This window comes from Pseudophryne corroboree, chromosome 11 (genome assembly GCF_028390025.1).
Source record: "Pseudophryne corroboree isolate aPseCor3 chromosome 11, aPseCor3.hap2, whole genome shotgun sequence".
In the NCBI taxonomy this organism is placed as follows: domain Eukaryota; kingdom Metazoa; phylum Chordata; class Amphibia; order Anura; family Myobatrachidae; genus Pseudophryne; species Pseudophryne corroboree.
This window is the reverse complement of record NC_086454.1, coordinates 5014120-5037893: the sequence shown is the minus strand read 5'-3', so window position 1 is coordinate 5037893 and position 23774 is coordinate 5014120. Positions and strand designations below refer to the sequence as shown.

Sequence of the window (23774 nt, the reverse complement as noted above, 5' to 3'; positions counted from 1 at the left end):
GAGGAAACACATACACGGACTGGTACACCCACGGTGTTACCAGAGCATCCACAGCTATTGCCTGAGGGTCTCTTGACCTGGCGCAATATCTGTCCAGTTTCTTGTTGAGGCGGGACGCCATCATGTCCACCTTTGGTTTTTCCCAACGGTTCACAATCATGTGGAAGACTTCTGGATGAAGTCCCCACTCTCCCGGGTGGAGGTCGTGTCTGCTGAGGAAGTCTGCTTCCCAGTTGTCCACTCCCGGAATGAACACTGCTGACAGTGCTATGACATGATTTTCCGCCCAGCGAAGAATCCTTGCAGCTTCTGTCATTGCTCTTCTGCTTCTCGTGCCGCCCTGTCCGTTTACGTGGGCGACTGCCGTGATGTTGTCCGACTGGATCAACACCGGCTGACCCTGAAGCAGCGGTTTTGCCAGGCTTAGAGCATTGTAAATCGCTCTTAGCTCCAGTATATTTATGTGAAGAGACGTCTCCAGGTTCGACCACACGCCCTGGAAGTTTCTTCCCTGTGTGACTGCTCCCCAGCCTCGTAGGCTGGCATCCGTAGTCACCAGGACCCAGTCCTGTATGCCGAATCTGCGGCCCTCTAACAGATGGGCACTCTGCAACCACCACAGAAGAGACACCCTTGTTCTTGGTGACAGTGTTATCCGCTGATGCATGTGCAGATGCGATCCGGACCATTTGTCCAGCAGATCTCACTGAAATATTCGTGCGTGGAATCTGCCGAATGGAATTGCTTCGTAAGAAGCCACCATCTTTCCCAGGACTCTTGTGCATTGATGTACTGACACATTTCCTGGTTTTAGGAGGTTCCTGACAAGTTCGGATAACTCCCTTGCTTTCTCCTCCGGGAGAAACACCTTTTTCTGAACAGTGTCCAGAATCATTCCCAGGAACAGCAGACGTGTCGTCGGGGTCAATTGAGATTTTGGAAGATTCAGAATCCACTTGTGTTGTTGAAGCACTACTTGGGTTAGTGCTACTCCGACTTCCAGCTGTTCTCTGGACCTTGCCCTTATCAGGAGATCGTCCAAGTAAGGGATAATTAATACGCCTTTTCTTCGTAGAAGAACCATCATTTCGGCCATTACCTTGGTAAAGACCCGAGGTGCCGTGGACAAACCAAACGGCAGCGTTTGAAACTGATAATGACAGTTTTGTATCACGAACCTGAGATACCCTTGGTGTGAAGGGTAAATTGGGACATGCAGATAAGCATCTTTTATGTCCAGGGACACCATGAAGTCCCCTTCTTCCAGATTCGCTATCACTGCTCTGAGTGACTCCATCTTGAACTTGAATTTCTGTATGTACAGGTTCAAGGATTTCAGATTTAGAATAGGTCTTACCGAACCGTCCGGCTTCGGTACCACAAATAGTGTGGAATAATACCCCTTTCCCTGTTGTAGGAGGGGTACCTTGACTATCACCTGCTGAGAATACAGCTTGTGAATGGCTTCCAATACCGTCGCCCTTTCTGAGGGAGACGTTGGTAAAGCAGACTTTAGGAACCGGCGAGGGGGAGACTTTTTGAATTCCAACTTGTAACCCTGAGATACTACCTGCAGGATCCAAGGGTCCATCTGTGAGCGCGCCCACTGTGTGCTGAAAATCTTTAGTCGACCCCCCACCGCCCCTGAGTCCGCTTGCACAGCCCCAGCGTCATGCTGAGGGCTTTGTAGACGCCGGGGAGGGCTTCTGTTCGTGGGAAGTAGTTGCTTGCTGCACCCTCTTACCCCTTCCTTTGCCTCTGGGCAAATATGACTGTCCTTTTGCCCTCTTGTTCTTATAGGAACGAAAGGACTGCGGCTGAAAAGACGGTGTCTTTTTCTGTTGGGAGGTGACCTGAGGTAAAAAAGTGGATTTTCCGGCTGTTGCCGTGGCCACCAGATCCGATAGACCGACCCCAAATAATTCCTCGCCTTTATACGGCAATACTTCCATATGCCGTTTGGAATCCGCATCACCTGACCACTGTCGCGTCCATAAACTTCTTCTGGCAGATATGGACATCGCACTTACTCTCGATGCCAGAGTGCAAATATCCCTCTGAGCATCTCGCATATAAAGAAAAGCATCCTTTAATTGCTCTATAGTCAATAAAATACTGTCCCTATCCAGGGTATCAATATTTTCAGTCAGGGAATCCGACCAAGCCACCCCAGCACTGCACATCCAGGCTGAGGCGATTGCTGGTCGCAGTATAACACCAGTATGTGTGTATATACTCTTCAGGGTAGTTTCCAGCCTCCTATCAGCTGGATCCTTGAGGGCGGCCGTATCAGGAGACGGTAACGCCACTTGTTTTGATAAGCGTGTGAGCGCCTTATCCACCCTAGGGGGTGTTTCCCAGCGCGCCCTAACCTCTGGTGGGAAAGGGTATAATGCCAATAACTTCTTTGAAATTAGCAGTTTTCTATCGGGGTTAACCCACGCTTCATCACACACGTCATTCAATTCCTCCGATTCTGGAAAAGCTACAGGTAGTTTTTTCACACCCCACATAATACCCCCCTTTGAGGTACCTGCAGTATCAGAGATATGCAAAGCCTCCTTCATTGCCGTGATCATATAACGTGTGGCCCTATTGGAAAATACGTTTCTTTCTTCACCGTCGACACTAGATTAATCTGTGTCGGTACCTGTGTCGACTGACTGAGGTAAGGGACGTTTTACAGCCCCTGACGGTGCCTGAGACGCCTGGACAGGTACTAACTGGTTTTCCGGCCGTCTCATGTCGTCAACTGACTTTTGCAGCGTGCTAACATTATCACGTAATTCCATAATTAAAGCCATCCATTCCGGTGTCGACTCCCTAGGGGGTGACATCACCATTACCGGCAATTGCTCCGCCTCCACACCAACATCGTCCTCATACATGTCGAGACACACGTACCGACACACAGCAGACACACAGGGAATGCTCTTATCGAAGACAGGACCCCACTAGCCCTTTGGGGAGACAGAGGGAGAGTTTGCCAGCACACAGCAAAGCGCTATAAAAATGTATATAAACAACCCTAAAAGGTGTTGTTTCTGTTATATGCGCTTAATATATAAAAATATCGCCAAAATATGCCCCCCTTCTCTGTTTTACCCTGTTTCTGTAGTGCAGTGCAGGGGAGAGTCCTGGGAGCCTTCCTCACAGCGGAGCTGAGCAGGAAAATGGCGCTGTGTGCTGAGGAGAATAGGCCCCGCCCCCTAAAACGGCGGGCTCTTCTCCCGGAGTTTGCGATATATGGCAGGGGTTAAATACATCCATATAGCCTCAAGGGCTATATGTGATGTATTTTAGCCATAGAAAAAGGTATTATACATTGCTGCCCAGGGCGCCCCCCCCAGCGCCCTGCACCCTCAGTGACCGCTGGTGTGAAGTGTGCCGACAACAATGGCGCACAGCTGCAGTGCTGTGCGCTACCTTATGAAGACTGAAAGTCTTCTGCCGCCTGTTTCCGGACCTCTGGACCTCTTCAACTTCGGCATCTGCAAGGGGGGTCGGCGGCACGGCGCCGGGACCGGACTCCATGGCTGGGCCTGTGTTCGATCCCTCTGGAGCTAATGGTGTCCAGTAGCCTAAGAAGCAAATCCATCCTGCACGCAGGTGAGTTCACTTCTCTCCCCTAAGTCCCTCGTAGCAGTGAGCCTGTTGCCAGCAGGACTCACTGTAAAATAAGAAACCTAAAAAACTTTTTCTAAGCAGCTCTTTATGAGAGCCACCTAGATTGCACCCTGCTCGGACGGGCACAAAAACCTAACTGAGGCTTGGAGGAGGGTCATAGGGGGAGGAGCCAGTACACACCATGTGATCCTAAAAGCTTACTTTTTGTGCCCTGTCTCCTGCGGAGCCGCTATTCCCCATGGTCCTGACGGAGTCCCCAGCATCCACTAGGACGTTAGAGAAATGACAATTAAGAGCTGATTGGTTTGCACTTTCTCTCTCTCCATGGCTTGAAACATTTCCCCACTACTCTCTGTCTGCTCTAGTCTCCATCCTGTATTACCCTGACAAGACAACGTAACAGAGTTACTCTCCGCCCACTCTCTGTCTCTGCAGGGCCACATTAAGGGCCACATGGGTCTGCAGCTGAACATGATCTAGGGCCTGTTGTTATAAATGGAGGAGGCGTTACCAGTGCTGTGTGGGCGTGACAAGGGTTTGTGGGCACGACCGATGCTGTGGAGTGGGCGTGACCTGTGAAATGTGGGCGTGGCTGCCACCCTTCACCATCATCCCTAATGTTTCCATTAACATGTAAAATCTGCATCATTTTGTGAGGGAAATACAGGGGGTCAATCCGAGTTGATCGCTCGCTAGCTGTTTTTAGCAGTCGTGCAAACGCTATGCCGCCTCCCACTGGGAGTGTATTTTAGCTTAGCAGAAGTGCGAACTAAAGGATCGCAGAGCGGCTACAAAATAAATTTGTGCAGTTTCAGAGTAGCTCCAGACCTACTCAGCGCTTGCGATCACTTCAGACCATTCAGTTCCGGATTTGACGTCACAAACACGCCCTGCATTCGCCCAGCCACGCCTGCGTTTTTCCTGGCACACCTGCGTTTTTTCGAACACTCCCTGAAAACGGTCAGTTGACACCCAGAAACGCCCTCTTCATGTCAATCACTCTGCGGCGGCCATTACGACTGAAAAGCTTCGCTAGACATTGTGTAAAAATACATTGGCTGTTGTGAAAGTATGTCACGCGTGCGCACTGCGCCTAATACGCAGAAGTGCCGGTTTTTTACTCAATCGCAGCACAGCGAACATTTTCAGCTAGCGATCAACTCGGAATGACCCCCACAATTGTAACACTCAGCAGCCGGTGATCCGCCTATAGTTATGTGGAGCCCTGGAGCTATCGCCCTTACGCCATTATTCTGCCGCGACTCTCTCCGCGTAGAGCTCATTGCTCCTGATGACTCCCACCTGACCCATTCCAGGGCGTCACCACAGATGTATGAGCGCACTGATCCTACAAACATGGCCCAGCACCCACCCGGTGCCTGGGGGCAACGTACCTCAACAGAGAGACACTGCAGTGCCATGATAACAGAGAGCAGCAGCTTGTAAGAATAATTGTATTTATATAGCACTCTTTCTCCAGCAGGACTCAAGGCGCTTCACAGACATCAATACGTGAAACTATGGGAATTTTTATTTCCATTTTGCCATTTTTTTATATAGATCTATACATATACATATATATATATATATATATATATATTTCTGTATTTGGTGCGGGTGAGAAGGGAAGAAAGCCAGCCGTCACGGGCAAGCCCACGCAGTGCGGAGTGACTGGCGTTATTAATGCAGCAGCAGAACAGATTTCTTTATTACAGTACAAATCCAAATACATTTTTTTTGTTTTTGCTAAGACTCCTGGCAACTTTCCCCTATACTGCTGAGCTGGAAGCACTTGCACCGAGCAGGATCCCGCGGATCCCCATCTGCCAACTCCTCGGAAAACAACGCTGAGCGCTATTACTGGCTAGCCTCGGCCCACATAACACAGGGAGGAAAAATATCCAATTACTGAGAAAGTCAATAAAATACTCTTCCATTAAACAAACAATGCAGTAAAACCAGCAGCCGGCCGGCTGTACTTAGTCTAATTATGGCGTGTCCTACCGCTGGCTGCCATTATCATTAATGAAAAGCTTTTAGCCCCGAAGGCTGGGAGAGTACATTACATTTAGTGTGTTCTGCCGGCTGCGTGCGGCTCGGGCTGGCTGGTTATGTGCGGGTGGCAGGGCACATTACGGAACGCTTAATGTCAGTGTAGAGGTGTAGTATGGGGTGGGGAAGACTGGTTACTGCCAGACTGCGGCATGGAAACCGCAAAATGTACAGTGGAGGCTGCTAAGAACCACTTGGCCAACCTAGTCTGCCCTTGGGATCACTAAGTGTTCATTTACCGCTTTATCGGAGCAGTTTCCACCGCTGCGCAGCAAAAATGAAAGCGCAGATTTGGGTTGTCAGCTCTAAATTGAAAGTAAAATCGTTTAAAAAGATGAAGTTACATAAAAATATAATCATTTAAGGAATGTACGCATTAGAAAAATGCCCTTTTCAACTAATAAGGCTATGCAGAATCAGACGATGAACCTTATCACCGGCATAACGCCGCTAACTTGGGTGTAGAGAATGAGCCCCTTTCACCAGTAGGGAGTCTCTGCGCTATTTCATAAGCCCAATAACGTAATGAATGTTGGATGGTCTCTGCGGCTTGTGGGGATCTATGGAGGAAGCCAGGGTCATTATTCATGATTCAGTATGATATGCCGACGGTCAGAATCCCGGCAGGCCCTCTAAAAGGTCTCTAACCCTCCCCTACCCCCGACTGTTATCCTCCCTTCCCCACTAACCCTCCCCTGCCCCCTACCGTAACCCTCCCTTCCCCGCTAACCCTCCCCTGCCCCCTACCGTAACCCTCCCTTCCCCGCTAACCCTCCACTGCCCCTACAGTAACCCTCCCTTCCCCGCTAACCCTTCCCTGCCCCTACCGTAACCCTCCCCTGCCCCCTACCGTAACCCTTCCTTCCCCACTAACCCTCCCCTGCCCCCTACCGTAACCCTTCCTTCCTCGGTAACCCTCCCCTGCCCCCTACCGTAACCCTCCCTTCCCCAATAACCCTCCCCTGCCCCCTACCGTAACCCTCCCCTTCCCCACTAACCCTCCCCTGCCCCCTACCGTAACCCTCCCTTCCCCACTAACCCTCCACTGCCCCTACCGTAACCCTCCCTTCCCCACTAACCCTCCACTGCCCCTACCGTAACCCTCCCTTCTCCGCTAACCCTCCCCTGCCCCTACCGTAACCCTCCCTTCCCCACTAACCCTCCCCTGCCCCCTACCGTAACCCTTCCTTCCTCGGTAACCCTCCCCTGCCCCTACCGTAACCCTTCCTTCCTCGGTAACCCTCCCCTGCCCCCTACCGTAACCCTCCCTTCCCCACTAACCCTCCCCTGCCCCCTACCGTAACCCTCCCTTCCCCGCTAACCCTCCACTGCCCCTACCGTAACCCTCCCTTCCCCACTAACCCTGCCCTTCCCTAACAATACCCTTCCTGTCCCTGCTCCCTAACCCCCTTCTAATGCCTAAACCTACCCCCCGGCAGGACACCAGCACGTCCCGCTGGAAGAACGGGATTCCAGGGGTCGGTATTTTAATGCCGGGATCCCGAGCTCCATCAGGATTTTGACGCTGGCATTATGCCATCATTCAGGATTCTGGTGTCGGTATTTCGACCGTCACGATTCCGTCCGTCGGCATTTTAACTACATCCCATTATTAATGATAATTTATAAAAAGCCAGACAAATGTTGCAAATGAGAAGAATGGAATTATTTCTAATATGTTCTTATATTTGACATGGAAACTAATTTATCACAACTACAGAAACATTTACTTTGTGCTGCTGCATTCATAATATATATATATATATATATATATATATATATTAAGAGCCTTGTGATGCGTTTTCCAATCAGTTATACATTCCATCTCAGGATAGATTTTCAAGCTGAAAGAGACAGACAGACATTTTATGTACAGATGCGTCCTCATACATGTTCCCTCAGTACGCCACGCAGCGGGAGATACTGGGGTGAGAGTGGACGGGTCCCGTGCACTCTATTAGCATCAAGCGTGTGTTTTTTGTTTTGTTTTTTTTGCTAATAATACGTCCGATTCGCATCACTATGTGAATATGACGCACAAGCAGGCTCTGCTGATTAAAATGATATTCGGCATGCCTATATTCTGTGTGCGACCGCATCTGTATACGAAATGCTACATTACATTATTTTCTAGAAAAACATTCTGCGAATAAAATGCATTATAGTGGAAACAGTTGCACGAAAAAACACTTGGAGCTACCAGGTCGCACTATGGCATGGCGTAACTAGAAGGGAGGCTAGATGTACAAGGCCACATCTGTATGAGCTTTGGCAACACTCACCACAGCCCTGTGTGCTGGGGGACACTGCTCCTTCCACTTTATAACTCTGGCTTCCTGCTGCCTCCATTCCCCCCCTCACATCATGTCACTGCTCCTGTCACATGCAGCCCTGTCCTCACTGACACATCACTCATCTCCTGATATACTCTGTGCTGCTGGAGACTCTGCTCCTCCCACTATATAACTCTCAGTCTGTGGCTTCCTGCTGCCTCCATTCCCCTCCTCACATCATATCACTGCCCCTGTCACATGCAGCCCTGTCCTCACTGACACATCACTCATCTCCTGATATACTCTGTGCTGCTGGGGACCCTGCTCCTTCCACTATATAACTCTCAGTCTGTGGCTTCCTGCTGCCTCCATTCCTCTCCTCACATCATGTCACTGCCCCTGTCACATGCAGCCCTGTCCTCACTGACACATCACTCATCTCCTGATATACTTTGTGCTGCTGGGGACCCTGCTCCTTCCACTATATAACTCTCAGTCTGTGGCTTCCTGCTGCCTCCATTCCCCTCCTCACATCATGTCACTGCCCCTGTCACATGCAGCCCTGTCCTCACTGACACATCACTCATCTCCTGATATACTTTGTGCTGCTGGGGACCCTGCTCCTTCCACTATATAACTCTCAGTCTGTGGCTTCCTGCTGCCTCCATTCCCCTCCTCACATCATGTCACTGTCCCTGTCACATGCAGCCCTGTCCTCACTGACACATCACTCATCTCCTGATATACTCTGTGCTGCTGGGGACCCTGCTCCTTCCACTATATAACTCTCAGTCTGTGACTTCCTGCTGCCTCCATTCCCCTCCTCACATCATGTCACTGCCCCTGTCACATGCAACCCTATCCTCACTGACACATCACTCATCTCCTGATATACTCTGTGCTGCTGGGGACCCTGCTCCTTCCACTATATAACTCTCAGTCTGTAGCTTCCTGCTGCCTCCATTCCTCTCCTCACATCATGTCACTGCCCCTGTCACATGCAGCCCTGTCCTCACTGACACATCACTCATCTCCTGATATACTATGTGCTGCTGGGGACCCTGCTCCTTCCACTATATAACTCTCAGTCTGGGACTTCCTGCTGCCTCCATTCCCCTCCTCACATCATGTCACTGCTCCTGTCACATGCAGCCCTGTCCTCACTGACACATCACTCATCTCCTGATATACTCTGTGCTGCTGGGGATCCTGCTCCTCATACTATATAACTCTCAGTCTGTGGTTACCTGCTGCCTCCATTCCCCTCCTCACATCATGTCACTGCCCCTGTCACATGCAGCCCTGTCCTCACTGACACATCACTCATCTCCTGATATACTCTGTGCTGCTGGGGACCCTGCTCCTCCCACTACATAACTCTCAGTCTGTGGCTTCCTGCTGCCTCCATTCCCCTCCTCACATCATGTCACTGCCCCTGTCACATGCAGCCCTGTCCTCACTGACACATCACTCATCTCCTGATATACTCTGTGCTGCTGGGGACCCTGCTCCTCCCACTATATAACTCTCAGTCTGTGGCTTCCTGCTGCCTCCATTCCCCTCCTCACATCATGTAACTGCCCCTGTCACATGCAGCCCTGTCCTCACTGACACATCCCTCATCTCCTGATATACTCTGTGCTGCTGGGGACCCTGCTCCTCCCACTATATAACTCTCAGTCTGTGGCTTCCTGCTGCCTCCATTCCCCTCCTCACATCATGTCACTGCCACTGTCACATGCAGCTCTGCCTTCCATAATGTACACAGCACTGCGTAAGAGAACACCTTTTCCTGAAATACTCTGTGCTGCTGGTGACACGCCAATGATTTTCAGAATTGCGGTCACACAGATGAACAGAAGATGACGCATGATAACGGGCAGTTTGTGTACTGTGTGTGCAGCAGATGGCGTCCTCCATCGTTACTATCTGTCTCAGGGGGCCGTAAGGTCACACCAGGGGTGGCATGAGATCCCAAACCTCACTTGCCCCGAGTGACCCAGGGGCCGCCTGCTGTGATGTTTGCACAGGGAATTGTGTCATGGGACAACTGATGTTGTATGAACAGGTGACACCTGTCGCAGCACTATTCTGGATAGAAGGCGCGATGAAGACATTCTGCGCAGGATATACAGATCACACAACGCTCAGCCGGTAAGTGGAGTGAGAGGGGATCTGGTCCGTGCACGATGCAGCCGCCTTTTATTCATCACAATCTCATCTGAATCATAGATGACAGAGAAGAAACAAAATAACAGTGTGCGGCCTTGCTTGTTGGATTAAACGGTGGTACTCCCATCACTACGAGCGGCTGCAGGCTGCACAAGCGACAGCGCAGTTCCAATCAGGTCTTACAGGTCGTTATCGCAGCCTCGACTGATCCTGTGCCAATAGGAGGGTCCAACAGGCAGAAGCCGGCGGAAACTGCGCAATATGGGACAAGGGTCCTACTAAGCGTATTTCTGCCCAAATTCATAACGTGACAATTAACGTTTTCCTGCAGATTCAGCAAAGAACTGGGACGCAGGCTCCGATAAGACCTCATTCCGGCGAGCAGCCGGACGCACGGGGATAACTTACATAGAATCTGACGTTCCTGGGCTTGGGAATATCAGACCGCGTCGTAGCCCCAAAGATGGAGGAACGTGGTATAATAGGCTCAGGCTATGGAGTAGCAGAATTCACAAATTAAAGAAAATAAGTCGCACAAATGATGATGATTTGAGATATAGATATAGTATATATATATATATATATATATATATATATATATATATATATATATATATATATATCAAACAAATACTCTCCTCCTGCGCTATTTTATAGGTATTAGATAGAATGAGATAAGAAAGTTTCTTAAGAAGGGCAGCCTGTTTCCCTAAGTTCCTTGTTAGACTGAACTAGGTATAGAAATGTGGAAAAAAAAGGGGGAAATTGGCGCCCAGGGATTAGTGTAACCCGTAGAATGTACAGAACCCTATGGGTTTCACAAATATTACCAATTTTAAAACAAAAGCATGAACTGTTCCTTCATAAAAGTTTATTAAAATTTACAAAATGACATATCCATCATGTTACATAGACATTATGATGTAATTTCTCTTATAATGTTCCATCCATGAAGTTGTGGAGGAATGTAGACAATTTTAAGCAATATCTTAAATCCTTCCTCATAGGATATTCAGAGAACACATCAAGTAAAACACCCTATATATACATACACGTATTGGTGCCATTTGCTGGTGGAAAACTATTGCCCAGAACCATAACGCACCTTGGGAATTACATTGGACGCGAATGACACAGATCTATGTCCCCGTAAGGCGGCGGCAGCTGAACATTATCAGGAGATTTGACGCTGGCTACATCAGTATACGCCGAGTGTACTCCATTAGTCAATATCTGACCTCTCCTTGTCTAATTAATGACCCGCCTAATATCCCAGATACAAACAGGTCATGTAAATAGTCCCAGCAGACGGTGTATGAGGTCAGATATGGATCTGTTATGTCACAGGGACTGTACGATGTCTCAACAAGTCCCACTTGGTTTCCTAAGAGCTCTATCTGCTGTAAAGAGGTTCATCACCGGGGACCATTAAAGCAGCGCCGGCCAATGAGGAGACGGCGCGGTTATTGTGGAGTAATTGGCCAGCACTCATGTGAGAGTTTATAGCGGAGACTGAGGCACTTGTCTTCCAGGAGGAGAGCGAGGCAGAGATTTATTTTGCTGTCCGATATAAAAATAGAAGGAAATTTGTTTCCATGGAAATTTATGTAGCGCACAAAACACATCTATTACGGCGGGCAAGACTTAATTCTTATTGTGTAATCACAGAGCAGAAACGCCACATAAAATAATGCCGAGTATAATAGTGTTCCCGAAATCCGCCGGAGGACAGCGGCTATTACACAACATAGAATAATGCCGGGTATTATAGTGTTCCCGATATCCGCAGGAGGACAGCGGCTATTACACAACATAGAATAATGCCGGGTATTATAGTGTTCCCGATATACGCAGGAGGACAGCGGCTATTACACAACATAGAATAATGCAGAGTATAATAGTGTTCCCGATATCCGCAGGAGGACAGCGGCTATTACACAACATAGAATAATGCAGAGTATAATAGTGTTCCCGATATCCGCAGGAGGACGGCGGCTATTACACAACATAGAATAATGCAGAGTATTATAGTGTTCCCGATATCCGCAGGAGGACAGCGGCTATTACACAACATAGAATAATGCAGAGTATAATAGTGTTCCCGATATCCGCAGGAGGACAGCGGCTATTACACAACATAGAATAATGCCGGGTATTATAGTGTTCCCGATATCCGCAGGAGGACAGCGGCTATTACACAACATAGAATAATGCAGAGTATAATAGTGTTCCCGATATCCGCAGGAGGACAGCGGCTATTACACAACATAGAATAATGCAGAGTATTATAGTGTTCCCGATATCCGCAGGAGGACAGCGGCTATTACACAACATAGAATAATGCAGAGTATAATAGTGTTCCCGATATCCGCAGGAGGACAGCGGCTATTACACAACATAGAATAATGCCGGGTATTATAGTGTTCCCGATATCCGCAGGAGGACAGCGGCTATTACACAACATAGAATAATGCCGGGTATTATAGTGTTCCCGATATACGCAGGAGGACAGCGGCTATTACACAACATAGAATAATGCAGAGTATAATAGTGTTCCCGATATCCGCAGGAGGACAGCGGCTATTACACAACATAGAATAATGCAGAGTATAATAGTGTTCCCGATATCCGCAGGAGGACAGCGGCTATTACACAACATAGAATAATGCAGAGTATAATAGTGTTCCCGATATCCGCAGGAGGACGGCGGCTATTACACAACATAGAATAATGCAGAGTATAATAGTGTTCCCGATATCCGCCGGAGGACAGCGGCTATTACACAACATAGAATAATGCAGAGTATAATAGTGTTCCCGATATCCGCAGGAGGACAGCGGCTATTACACAACATAGAATAATGCAGAGTATAATAGTGTTCCCGATATCCGCAGGAGGACAGCGGCTATTACACAACATAGAATAATGCCGGGTATTATAGTGTTCCCGATATCCGCAGGAGGACAGCGGCTATTACACAACATAGAATAATGCAGAGTATAATAGTGTTCCCGATATCCGCAGGAGGACAGCGGCTATTACACAACATAGAATAATGCCGGGTATTATAGTGTTCCCGATATCCGCAGGAGGACAGCGGCTATTACACAACATAGAATAATGCCGGGTATTATAGTGTTCCCGATATCCGCAGGAGGACAGCGGCTATTACACAACATAGAATAATGCCGGGTATTATAGTGTTCCCGATATCCGCAGGAGGACAGCGGCTATTACACAACATAGAATAATGCAGAGTATAATAGTGTTCCCGATATCCGCAGGAGGACAGCGGCTATTACACAACATAGAATAATGCAGAGTATAATAGTGTTCCCGATATCCGCCGGAGGACAGCGGCTATTACACAACATAGAATAATGCACAGTATAATAGTGTTCCCGATATGCGCAGGAGGACAGCGGCTATTACACAACATAGAATAATGCAGAGTATAATAGTGTTCCCGATATCCGCAGGAGGACAGAGGCTATTACACAACATAGAATAATGCAGAGTATAATAGTGTTCCCGATATCCGCAGGAGGACAGAGGCTATTACACAACATAGAATAATGCAGAGTATAATAGTGTTCCCGATATACGCAGGAGGACAGCGGCTATTACACAACATAGAATAATGCCGGGTATTATAGTGTTCCCGATATCCGCAGGAGGACAGCGGCTATTACACAACATAGAATAATGCAGAGTATAATAGTGTTCCCGATATCCGCAGGAGGACAGAGGCTATTACACAACATAGAATAATGCAGAGTATAATAGTGTTCCCGATATCCGCAGGAGGACAGCGGCTATTACACAACATAGAATAATGCAGAGTATAATAGTGTTCCCGATATCCGCAGGAGGACAGCGGCTATTACACAACATAGAATAATGCAGAGTATAATAGTGTTCCCGATATCCGCAGGAGGACAGCGGCTATTACACAACATAGAATAATGCAGAGTATAATAGTGTTCCCGATATCCGCAGGAGGACAGAGGCTATTACACAACATAGAATAATGCAGAGTATAATAGTGTTCCCGATATCCGCAGGAGGACAGAGGCTATTACACAACATAGAATAATGCAGAGTATAATAGTGTTCCCGATATCCGCAGGAGGACAGCGGCTATTACACAACATAGAATAATGCAGAGTATAATAGTGTTCCCGATATCCGCAGGAGGACAGAGGCTATTACACAACATAGAATAATGCAGAGTATAATAGTGTTCCCGATATCCGCAGGAGGACAGAGGCTATTACACAACATAGAATAATGCAGAGTATAATAGTGTTCCCGATATCCGCAGGAGGACAGCGGCTATTACACAACATAGAATAATGCAGAGTATAATAGTGTTCCCGATATCCGCAGGAGGACAGCGGCTATTACACAACATAGAATAATGCCGGGTATTATAGTGTTCCCGATATCCGCAGGAGGACAGCGGCTATTACACAACATAGAATAATGCAGAGTATAATAGTGTTCCCGATATCCGCAGGAGGACAGCGGCTATTACACAACATAGAATAATGCAGAGTATAATAGTGTTCCCGATATCCGCAGGAGGACAGCGGCTATTACACAACATAGAATAATGCCGGGTGTAATAGTGTTCCCGATATCCGCAGGACAACGGCTATTACACAACATAGAATAATGCAGAGTATAATAGTGTTCCCGATATCCGCAGGAGGACAGAGGCTATTACACAACATAGAATAATGCCGGGTGTAATAGTGTTCCCGATATCCGCAGGACAACGGCTATTACACAACATAGAATAATGCAGAGTATAATAGTGTTCCCGATATCCGCAGGAGGACAGCGGCTATTACACAACATAGAATAATGCAGAGTATAATAGTGTTCCCGATATCCGCAGGAGGACTGCGGCTATTACACAACATAAAATAACATGCCGACACATATTCTCCCTCTTGGGGGTCCACGACCCCCCTGGAGAGAGAATAAATAGCCGTGTCCGAAGCATGGCGAGCGCGAGTCTGCAAGGGGCTCATTAGCGCTCGCCCAGCTGTCGGTATGCCGGCGATTGGGATCCGGGCACCGGTATGCTTGCCCCCGGGATCCCAGCCGCCGGCCACTCATACTACACCCGTCTCATAGACACAAGTGCAGTAAAAATAAGATTTTACTTACCGATAAATCTATTTCTCGTAGTCCGTAGTGGATGCTGGGGACTCCGTCAGGACCATGGGGATTAGCGGCTCCGCAGGAGACAGGGCACAAAAGCAAGCTTTTAGGATCACATGGTGTGTACTGGCTCCTCCCCCTATGACCCTCCTCCAAGCCTCAGTTAGGTACTGTGCCCGGACGAGCGTACACAATAAGGAAGGATCTTGAATCCCGGGTAAGACTCATACCAGCCACACCAATCACACCGTACAACTTGTGATCTGAACCCAGTTAACAGTATGATAACAATGAAGTAGCCTCTAAAAAAGATGGCTCACAACAATAATAACCCGATTTTTGTAACAATAACTATGTACAAGTAATACAGACAATCCGCACTTGGGATGGGCGCCCAGCATCCACTACGGACTACGAGAAATAGATTTATCGGTAAGTAAAATCTTATTTTCTCTAACGTCCTAGTGGATGCTGGGGACTCCGTCAGGACCATGGGGATTATACCAAAGCTCCCAAACGGGCGGGAGAGTGCGGGTGACTCTGCAGCACCGAATGAGAGAACTCCAGGTCCTCCTCAGCCAGGGTATCAAATTTGTAGAATTTTACAAACGTGTTCCCCCCTGACCACGTAGCTGCTCGGCAAAATTTTAAAGCCGAGACCCCCTCGGGCATCCGCCCAAGATGAGCCCACCTTCCTTGTGGAATGGGCATTGACAGATTTTGGCTGTGGCAGGCCTGCCACAGACTGTGCAAGCTGAATTGTACTACAAATCCAACGAGCAATAGTCTGCTTATAAGCAGGAGCACCCATCTTTTGGGGTGCATACAATATAAACAGCAAGTCAGACTTTCTGACTCCAGCCGTCCTAGAAATTATATATATATATATATATATATATATATATATATATATATATATATATATATATATATATCTATTTTTAGGGCCCCGACAACGTCCAGCAACTTGGAGTCCTCCAAGTCCCTAGTAGCCGCAGGCACCACAATATGTTGTTTCAGGCGAAACGCTGACACCACCTTAGGAAGAAACTGGGGACGAGTCCGCAGTTCTGCCCTGTCCGAATGGAAAAACAAATATGAGCTTTTTTTTAAGACAAAGCCCCCAATTCTGACAATCGCCTGGCCGAGGCCAGGGCCACAACATGGTCCCTTTCCATGTGAGATATTTCAAATCCACAGATTTGATCGGTTCAAACCAATATGATTTGAGGAATCCCAACACTACGTTGAGATCCCACGGTGCCACTGGAGGCACACAAGGGGCTGTATATGCAATACTCCCTTGACAAACGTCTGGACTTCAGGAATTGAAGCCAATTTTTTTTTTTTTTTTTTTCTGGAAGAAAATCTACAGGGCCGAAACTTGAACCTTAATGGACCCCAATTTGAGGCTCATAGACACTCCTGTTTTCAGGAAGTGCAGAAATCGACCTAGTTGAAATTTTTTCGTGGGGCCTTCCTGGCCTCACCCACGCAACATATTTTCACCACATGTGGTGATAACGTTGTGCGGTCACCTCCTTCCTGGCTCTGACCAGGGTAGGTATGACCTCTTCCGGAATGCCTTTTCCCTTAGGATCCGGCGTTCAACCGCCATGCCGTCAAACGCAGTCGCGGTAAGTCTTGGAACAGACAAGGTCCCTGCTGGAGCAGGTCCTTTCTTAGAGGCAGATGCCACGGTTCCTCTTGGAACAGACATGGTTCTTGCTGAAAGCAAATCCCATCTTAGCTCCCGAGGCCATTAGTCCTCTGTGAGCATCTCTTGAAGTTCCGGGTACCAAGTCCCTCTTGGCCAATCCGGAGCCACGAGTATAGTTCTTACTCCTCTACGTCTTATAATTCTCAATACCTTGGTTATGAGAAGCAGAAGAGGGAACACATACACCGACTGTTACACCCACGGTGTTACCAGGACGTCCACAGCTATCGCCTGAAGGTCTCGTGACCTGGCGCAATACCTGTCCCGTTTTTTGTTCGGGCGGGACGCCATCATTTCCACCTTTGGTCTTTCCCAACGGTTCACAATCATGCGGAAAACTTCCCGATGAAGTTCCCACTCTCCCGGGTGGAGGTCGTGCCTGCTGAGGAAGTCTGCTTCCCAGTCGTCCACTCCCGGAATGAACACTGCTGACAGTGCTATCACATGATTTTCCGTCTAGCGAAAAATCCTTGCAGTTTTGACCACTGCCCTCCTGCTTCTTGTGCCGCCCTATCTGTTTACGTGGGCGACTGCCGTGATGTTATCCCACTGGATCAATACCGGCTGACCTTGAAGCAGAGGCCTTGCTAAGCTTATAGCATTACAAATTTGCTCTTAGCTCCAGTATATTTATGTGGAGAGAATTCTCCAGACTTGATCACACTCCCTGGAAATTTTTTCCTTGTGTGACTGCTCCCCAGCCTCTCAGGCTGGCCTCCGTGGATACCAGCATCCAATCCTGAATGCCGAATCTGCGGCCCTCTAGAAGATGAGCACTCTGTAATCACCACAGGAGAGACACCCTTGTCCTTGGATATAGGGTTATCCGCTGATGCATCTGAAGATGCGATCCGGACCATTTGTCCAGCAGATCCCACTGAAGAGTTCTTGCGTGAAATCTGCCGAATGGAAGCGCTTCGTAATAAGCCACCATTTTTTTACCAGGACTCTTGTGCAATGATGCACTGACACTTTTCCTGGTTTTAGGAGGATCCCGATTAGCTCGGATAACTCCCTGGCTTTCTCCTCTGGGAGAAACACCCTTTTCCTGGACTGTGTCCAGAATCATCCCTAGGACCAGCAGACGTGTCGTCGGAACAACTGCGGTTTTGGAATATTTAGAATCCACCCGTGCTGTCGTAGAACTACGTGAGATAGTGCTACTCCGACCTCCAACTGTTCTCTGGACCTTGTTCTTATCAGGAGGTCGTCCATTTTCTTTGAAGACGAATCCTCATTTCGGTCATTACCTTGGTAAAGACCCGGGGTGCCTTGGACACTCCAACGGCATCGTCTGAAACTGATAGTGACAGTTCTGTACCACGAACCTGAGGTACCCTTGGTGAGAAAAGCAAATTTTGGGACATGGAGGTAAGCATCCCTGATGTCCCGGGACCCCATATAGTCCCCTTGTTCCCAGTTCGCTATCACTGCTCTGAGTGACTCCATCTGGATTTGAACCCTTGTAAGTGTTCAAATTTTTCAGATTTAGAATCGGTCTCACCTAGCCTTCTGGCTTCAGTACCACCCTATAGTGTGGAACAATACCCCTTTCCTTGTTGTAGGAGGGGTAATTTTATTATCACCTGCTGGGAATACAGCTTGTGAATTGTTTTCAATACTGCCTCCCTGTCGGAGGGGGACATTGGTACAGCAGACTACAGGAACCTGCGAGGGGGGAAACGCCTCGACATTCCAATCTGTGCCCCTTTGATACTACTTGTAGGATCCAGGGGTCCTGTACGGTCCCAGCGTCATGCTGAGAACTTAGTAGAAGCGGTGGAGGGCTTCTGTTACTGGGAATGGGCTGCCTGCTGCAGTCTTCTTCCCTTTCCTCTATCCCTGGGCAGATATCTTATAGGGACGAAAAGACTGAGGCTGAAAAGACTGTGTCTTTTTCTGCAGAGATGTGACTTAGGGTAAAAAACGGTGGATCTTCCAGCAGTTGCCGTGGCCACCAGGTCCCATGGACCGACCCCAAATAACTCCTCCCCTTTTATACGGCAATACATCTTTGTGCCGTTTGGAATCTGCATCCCCTGACCACTGTCGTGTCCATAAACATCTTCTTGCAGATATGGACATCGCATTTACTCTTGATGCCAGAGTGCAAATATCCCTCTGCGCATCTCGTATATATAGAAATGCATCCTTTAAATGCTCTATAGTCAATAAAATACTGTCCCTGTCAAGGGTATCAATATTTTTAGTCAGGGAATCCGACCAAGCCACCTCAGCTCTGCACATCCAGGCTGAGGCGATCGCTGGTCACAGTATAACACCAGCATGTGTGTGTATACTTTTTAGGATATTTTTCTGATAAGCATGTGAGCGCCTTATCCACCCTGAGGGGTGTTTCCCAATGCGCCTTAACTTCTGGCGGGAAAGGGTATACCGCCAATAATTTTCTATCGGGGGAAACCCACGCATCATCACACACTTCATTTAATTTATCTGATTCAGGAAAAACTACAGGTAGTTTTTTCACCTCACACATAATACCCTTCTTTGTGGTACTTGGAGTATCAGAAATATGTAACACCTCCTTCATTGCCCTTAACGTGTGGCCCGAAAGGAAAATACGTTTGTTTCTTCACCGTCGACACTGAAATCAGTGTCCGTGTCTCGGTCTATGTCGACCGACTGAGGTAAATGGGCGTTTTTACAAGCCCCTGACGGTGTCTGAGACGCCTGGACCGGTACTAATTTGTTCGTCGGCCGTCTCATGTCGTCAACCCACTTGCAGCGTGTTGACATTATCACGTAATTCCATAAGTAAGCCATCCATTCCGGTGTCGACTCCCTAGAGAGTGACATCACCATTACAGGCAATTTGCTCCGCCTCTTCACCAACATTTTCCTCATACATGTCGACACACACGTACCGACATACAGCACACACATAGGGAATGCTCTGATAGAGGACAGGACCCACTAGCCCTTTGGGGAGACAGAGGGAGAGTTTGCCAGCACACACCAAAATGCTATAATTATACAGGGACAACCCTTATATAAGTGTTCCTCCCATATAGCATTTAATATATATGTATATCGCCAAATCAGTGCCCCCCCTCTCTGTTTTAACCCTGTTTCTGTAGTGCAGTGCAGTGCAGGGGAGAGCCTGGGAGCCTTCCCCTCAGCCTTTCTGTGAGGGAAAATGGCGCTGTGTGCTGAGGAGAATAGGCCCCGCCCCCTTTTCGGCGGGCTTCTTCTCCGGAGATTGTGAAGTCTGGCAGGGGTTAAATACATCCATATAGCCTCAAGGGCTATATGTGATGTATTTTTCGCCATACAGGTATTCTACATTGCTGCCAGGGCGCCCCCCCCCGCGCCCTGCACCCTCCGTGATCGCTGTGGGAAGTGTGCTGACAACAATGGCGCACAGCTGCAGTGCTGTGCGCTACCTGATGAAGACTGAGAGTCTTCTGCCGCCTGGTTCCGGACCTCTTCAATCTTCAGCATCTGCAAGGGGGTCGGCGGCGCGGCTCCGGGACGAACCCCAGGGCGAGACCTGTGTTCCGACTCCCTCTGAAGCTAATGGTGTCCAGTAGCCTAAGAATCCAATCCATCCTGCACGCAGGTGAGTTCACTTCTCTCCCCTAAGTCCCTCGATGCAGTGAGCCTGTTGCCAGCAGGACTCACTGAAAATAAAGAACCTAAAAACTTTTTCTAAGCAACTCTTTAAGAGAGCCACCTAGATTGCACCCTTCTCGGACGGGCACAAAAACCTAACTGAGGCTTGGAGGAGGGTCATAGGGGGAGGAGCCAGTACACACCATGTGATCCTAAAAGCTTGCTTTTGTGCCCTGTCTCCTGCGGAGCCGCTAATCCCCATGGTCCTGACGGAGTCCCCAGCATCCACTAGGACGTTAGAGAAAGGCTGTTCTGTGATGTCACGCACCTATTCTGAAGATAAGTCCCCATCTTAAAGATGCACATTATGTAGAATGCCCATTTAGGGGCTAGGTTACAGAGCAGGTGTATTTTCTGAAACACTCCAACCAATGCAACAAGTGTTCATTAGAAGCCACAGCTAACCTCTTACCCCAATGTCATTAGAATCCACAGCTGGCTTCTTACCCCAAGATCCTTATAAGCCACAGCTAGCCTCTTACCCCAATGTCATTAGAATCCACAGCTAGCCTCTTACCCCAAGATCCTTATAAGCCACAGCTAGCCTCTTACCCCAATGTCCTTAGAAGCCACAGCTAGCCTCTTACCCCAAGGTCCTTAGAATCCACAGCTGGCCCCCTACCCCAAGATCCTTATAGTCCACAGCTAGCCTCTTACCCCAAGATCCTTATAGTCCACAGCTAGCCTCTTACCCCAAGATCCTTATAATCCACAGCTAGCCCCTTACCCCAAGAGCCTTATAATCCACAGCTAGCCTCTTACCCCAAGGTCATTAGAAGCCACAGCTATAGCTAGCCTTATATAAGAAGTTTGTTAGACCTCACAAATTGCCTCACATACCAAGTTCATTAGAACCCACATCTAGCCTTACGCCAATTCCAGAACAATCCTCATTTAGCCCCTCATACATAGTCCATTTACTCATATCCTCCAAAGAAGAAAGCACAGCGTAGGTCCTCCATGTCCAGCGCAGGTCCTCCGTGTCCAGCACCATAACACGGTATACATACATGTGTGATCCGCAGTGGCATTCTCCTCTACGCTTTCACTTTTTTCATTTAAACTTGAAGGTGACTCGTATCGTCTGTTTAACCTCTGTGTCAATATTAAAAATAAAAGCATTAGGACACCTCGTGTATCCCCAGGAGCTGGACCTCATGGCCTCAGGGGCAGGAGAGGTCTGTAAGCGTCTGGAGTACAGTGGCTATGACAGTCCCCTCCAGGGAACAGCACGCCAGATGTCATGGTCCAGCTACAAGTCATCACCTTGTGCAGCCAGGGGGGCGAGGGGTCCTGCAGCCTCTGAACGGAGAAGCTGCACACATGGAGGTAACAGATACTGCTGGGGATATGCCCTGAGGATGTGGAGTCAAAGATCAGCCCTGAAGTAATAGCAGGGGGGAGCGTTCCAGTGACACATCCAAGGTAACGAGGCCTTTTATCAGCAGCAGGATACCGCACGGCATGAGGAGATCTGCAGCACATCAGGGTACGGCTAGAATACGTAATGTGTCGGCCTACCAAGGGCAGAGATCCATTCATTTCCTCAGCTTGTAACGTAAGTGCTGACAGTAGCATTTAGCAATCTGTCAGCTGGATCTCCACAGGCCACGTTTCAGGTTCCCCCTATATAAGAACAGGTGGGCTAGTCACTAGCCTGCTTAAAGACAGATAATCCACCTTTGGGAAGGAATACAAAAACCATCCTCCTGTCATGTGCGTCAGGCAACAAAGCGCAATGGAACATGATGCTGCTATAAAAGTAAACGTTAGCAAGGACTGGACTTTTCTTCATTAAGTAGGGTGCATCCCGGCAGGAAGTAGGGTGCATCCCGGCAGGAAGTAGGGTGCATCCCGGCAGGAAGTAGGGTGCATCCCGGCAGGAAGTAGGGTGCATCCCGGCAGGAAGTAGGGTGCATCCCGGCAGGAAGTAGGGTGCATCCCGGCAGGAAGACTCAGACAATTCCGCATATGCGTAGAAGGAAAGGACAGCCGACTCACAACGGATTGGCTGTAATAGCCGTCCAATCAGCAGCTGATTGTCCAACCCCCTCCCATTGCGCCGACAGATCATTACTGGCTCATCCAGCAGAGCGTCCCAAACCAGGATGCTCACTAATTAGGTGCAGGACAGAAGAATCGATTCAGGATAGAATCCAAGGATTCCAAAACGTCCTCTGGATAAAGAAATGTAGAACACGGTAAGAGCTGAGAAGTGAGGGACGTAACCCTGTAACTGTCCCCTATCCTCACAGAATCTACTCTGCATAAACCTGGGTGACGAGAAGACGGATAACAGCGTCCAGGTAACGACTGGCGAGACGTTCGCTTACAGTACAACAATGCCTGGGGGAGGGGGGGGGGGGAGGCGGGACACAATTAAAAATTTTTAGTTTGTTTTCAAATATGCTGAACTATTTGTCACAAATCCTGTGTCGAGCCAAAGGCCCCTGGGCGATATGAATGTACGATAAGAACAATAACGATTTTTTTCTCCTTCTAAATCTATCGTTCATATCGTCCAGTGTGTGCGCTTGAACGATGAACGCCCCCACTGGTCCTTTAATGTGGTCTTCAGTACATGCATGTTGTATCTTGACCGCCGGGATCCCAACAGTAATTTAACCGCATACCACGTCTGGGATCCGGCACTTGAGAGACCGACGCCAGCAACCCGCCAGACAGAATCCTGGCAGCGAGCGCAGCGTATCCACTCGCCATGCTTCGGGCCCAGTCTATTATATTCCCCCTCGGGTGTTGGCGTAGACCACAACCCGAGTGGGAATACCAGCTTGGGTCGGCATTCCAACCGCCGGCATTTCCCCGGCTGTTAGGATTCCGGCGTCGGTATCCTGACCGCCAGGTCCTGACGGACGGTAATTTAACCGCATACCATTTATAGCACGAGTGCATAGCAAAGGTCAGACACCGCTGTAATCACCACCGGTAGTGTAAGTAAGGGCGGAAGGCCGGTCAGTACTCACAGCAGTGTCAGAGGGAGCTGGAGATAAGGGTGCGGCGCAATGGTGACATGAATAGCGCCAGGGGAAGAACACGAGGGCAGTGACAGCTTACACACCAAGCAGAAGGAGAACCGCTGGACTGGTAATGATACATTGTGGACG

General features: G+C 48.7%; 1 protein-coding gene across 2 annotated transcripts in view; it reads right to left on the bottom strand.

Annotated features, from left to right (window-relative positions):
- The window catches only part of TSPAN18 (tetraspanin 18), a 218390-nt gene that overhangs the window by 62740 nt on the left and 131876 nt on the right, over window positions 1-23774 (bottom strand). The window contains exon 1 of one of the 2 annotated variants that reach the window (XM_063946055.1): window positions 11230-11396. The exons of the other annotated variant lie outside the window; for it this stretch is intronic. The gene's annotated coding sequence lies outside the window, so the exon portion shown is untranslated. Of the gene's footprint in view, window positions 1-11229; window positions 11397-23774 lie in introns of those variants that run through there. 2 annotated transcript variants of the gene reach the window in all.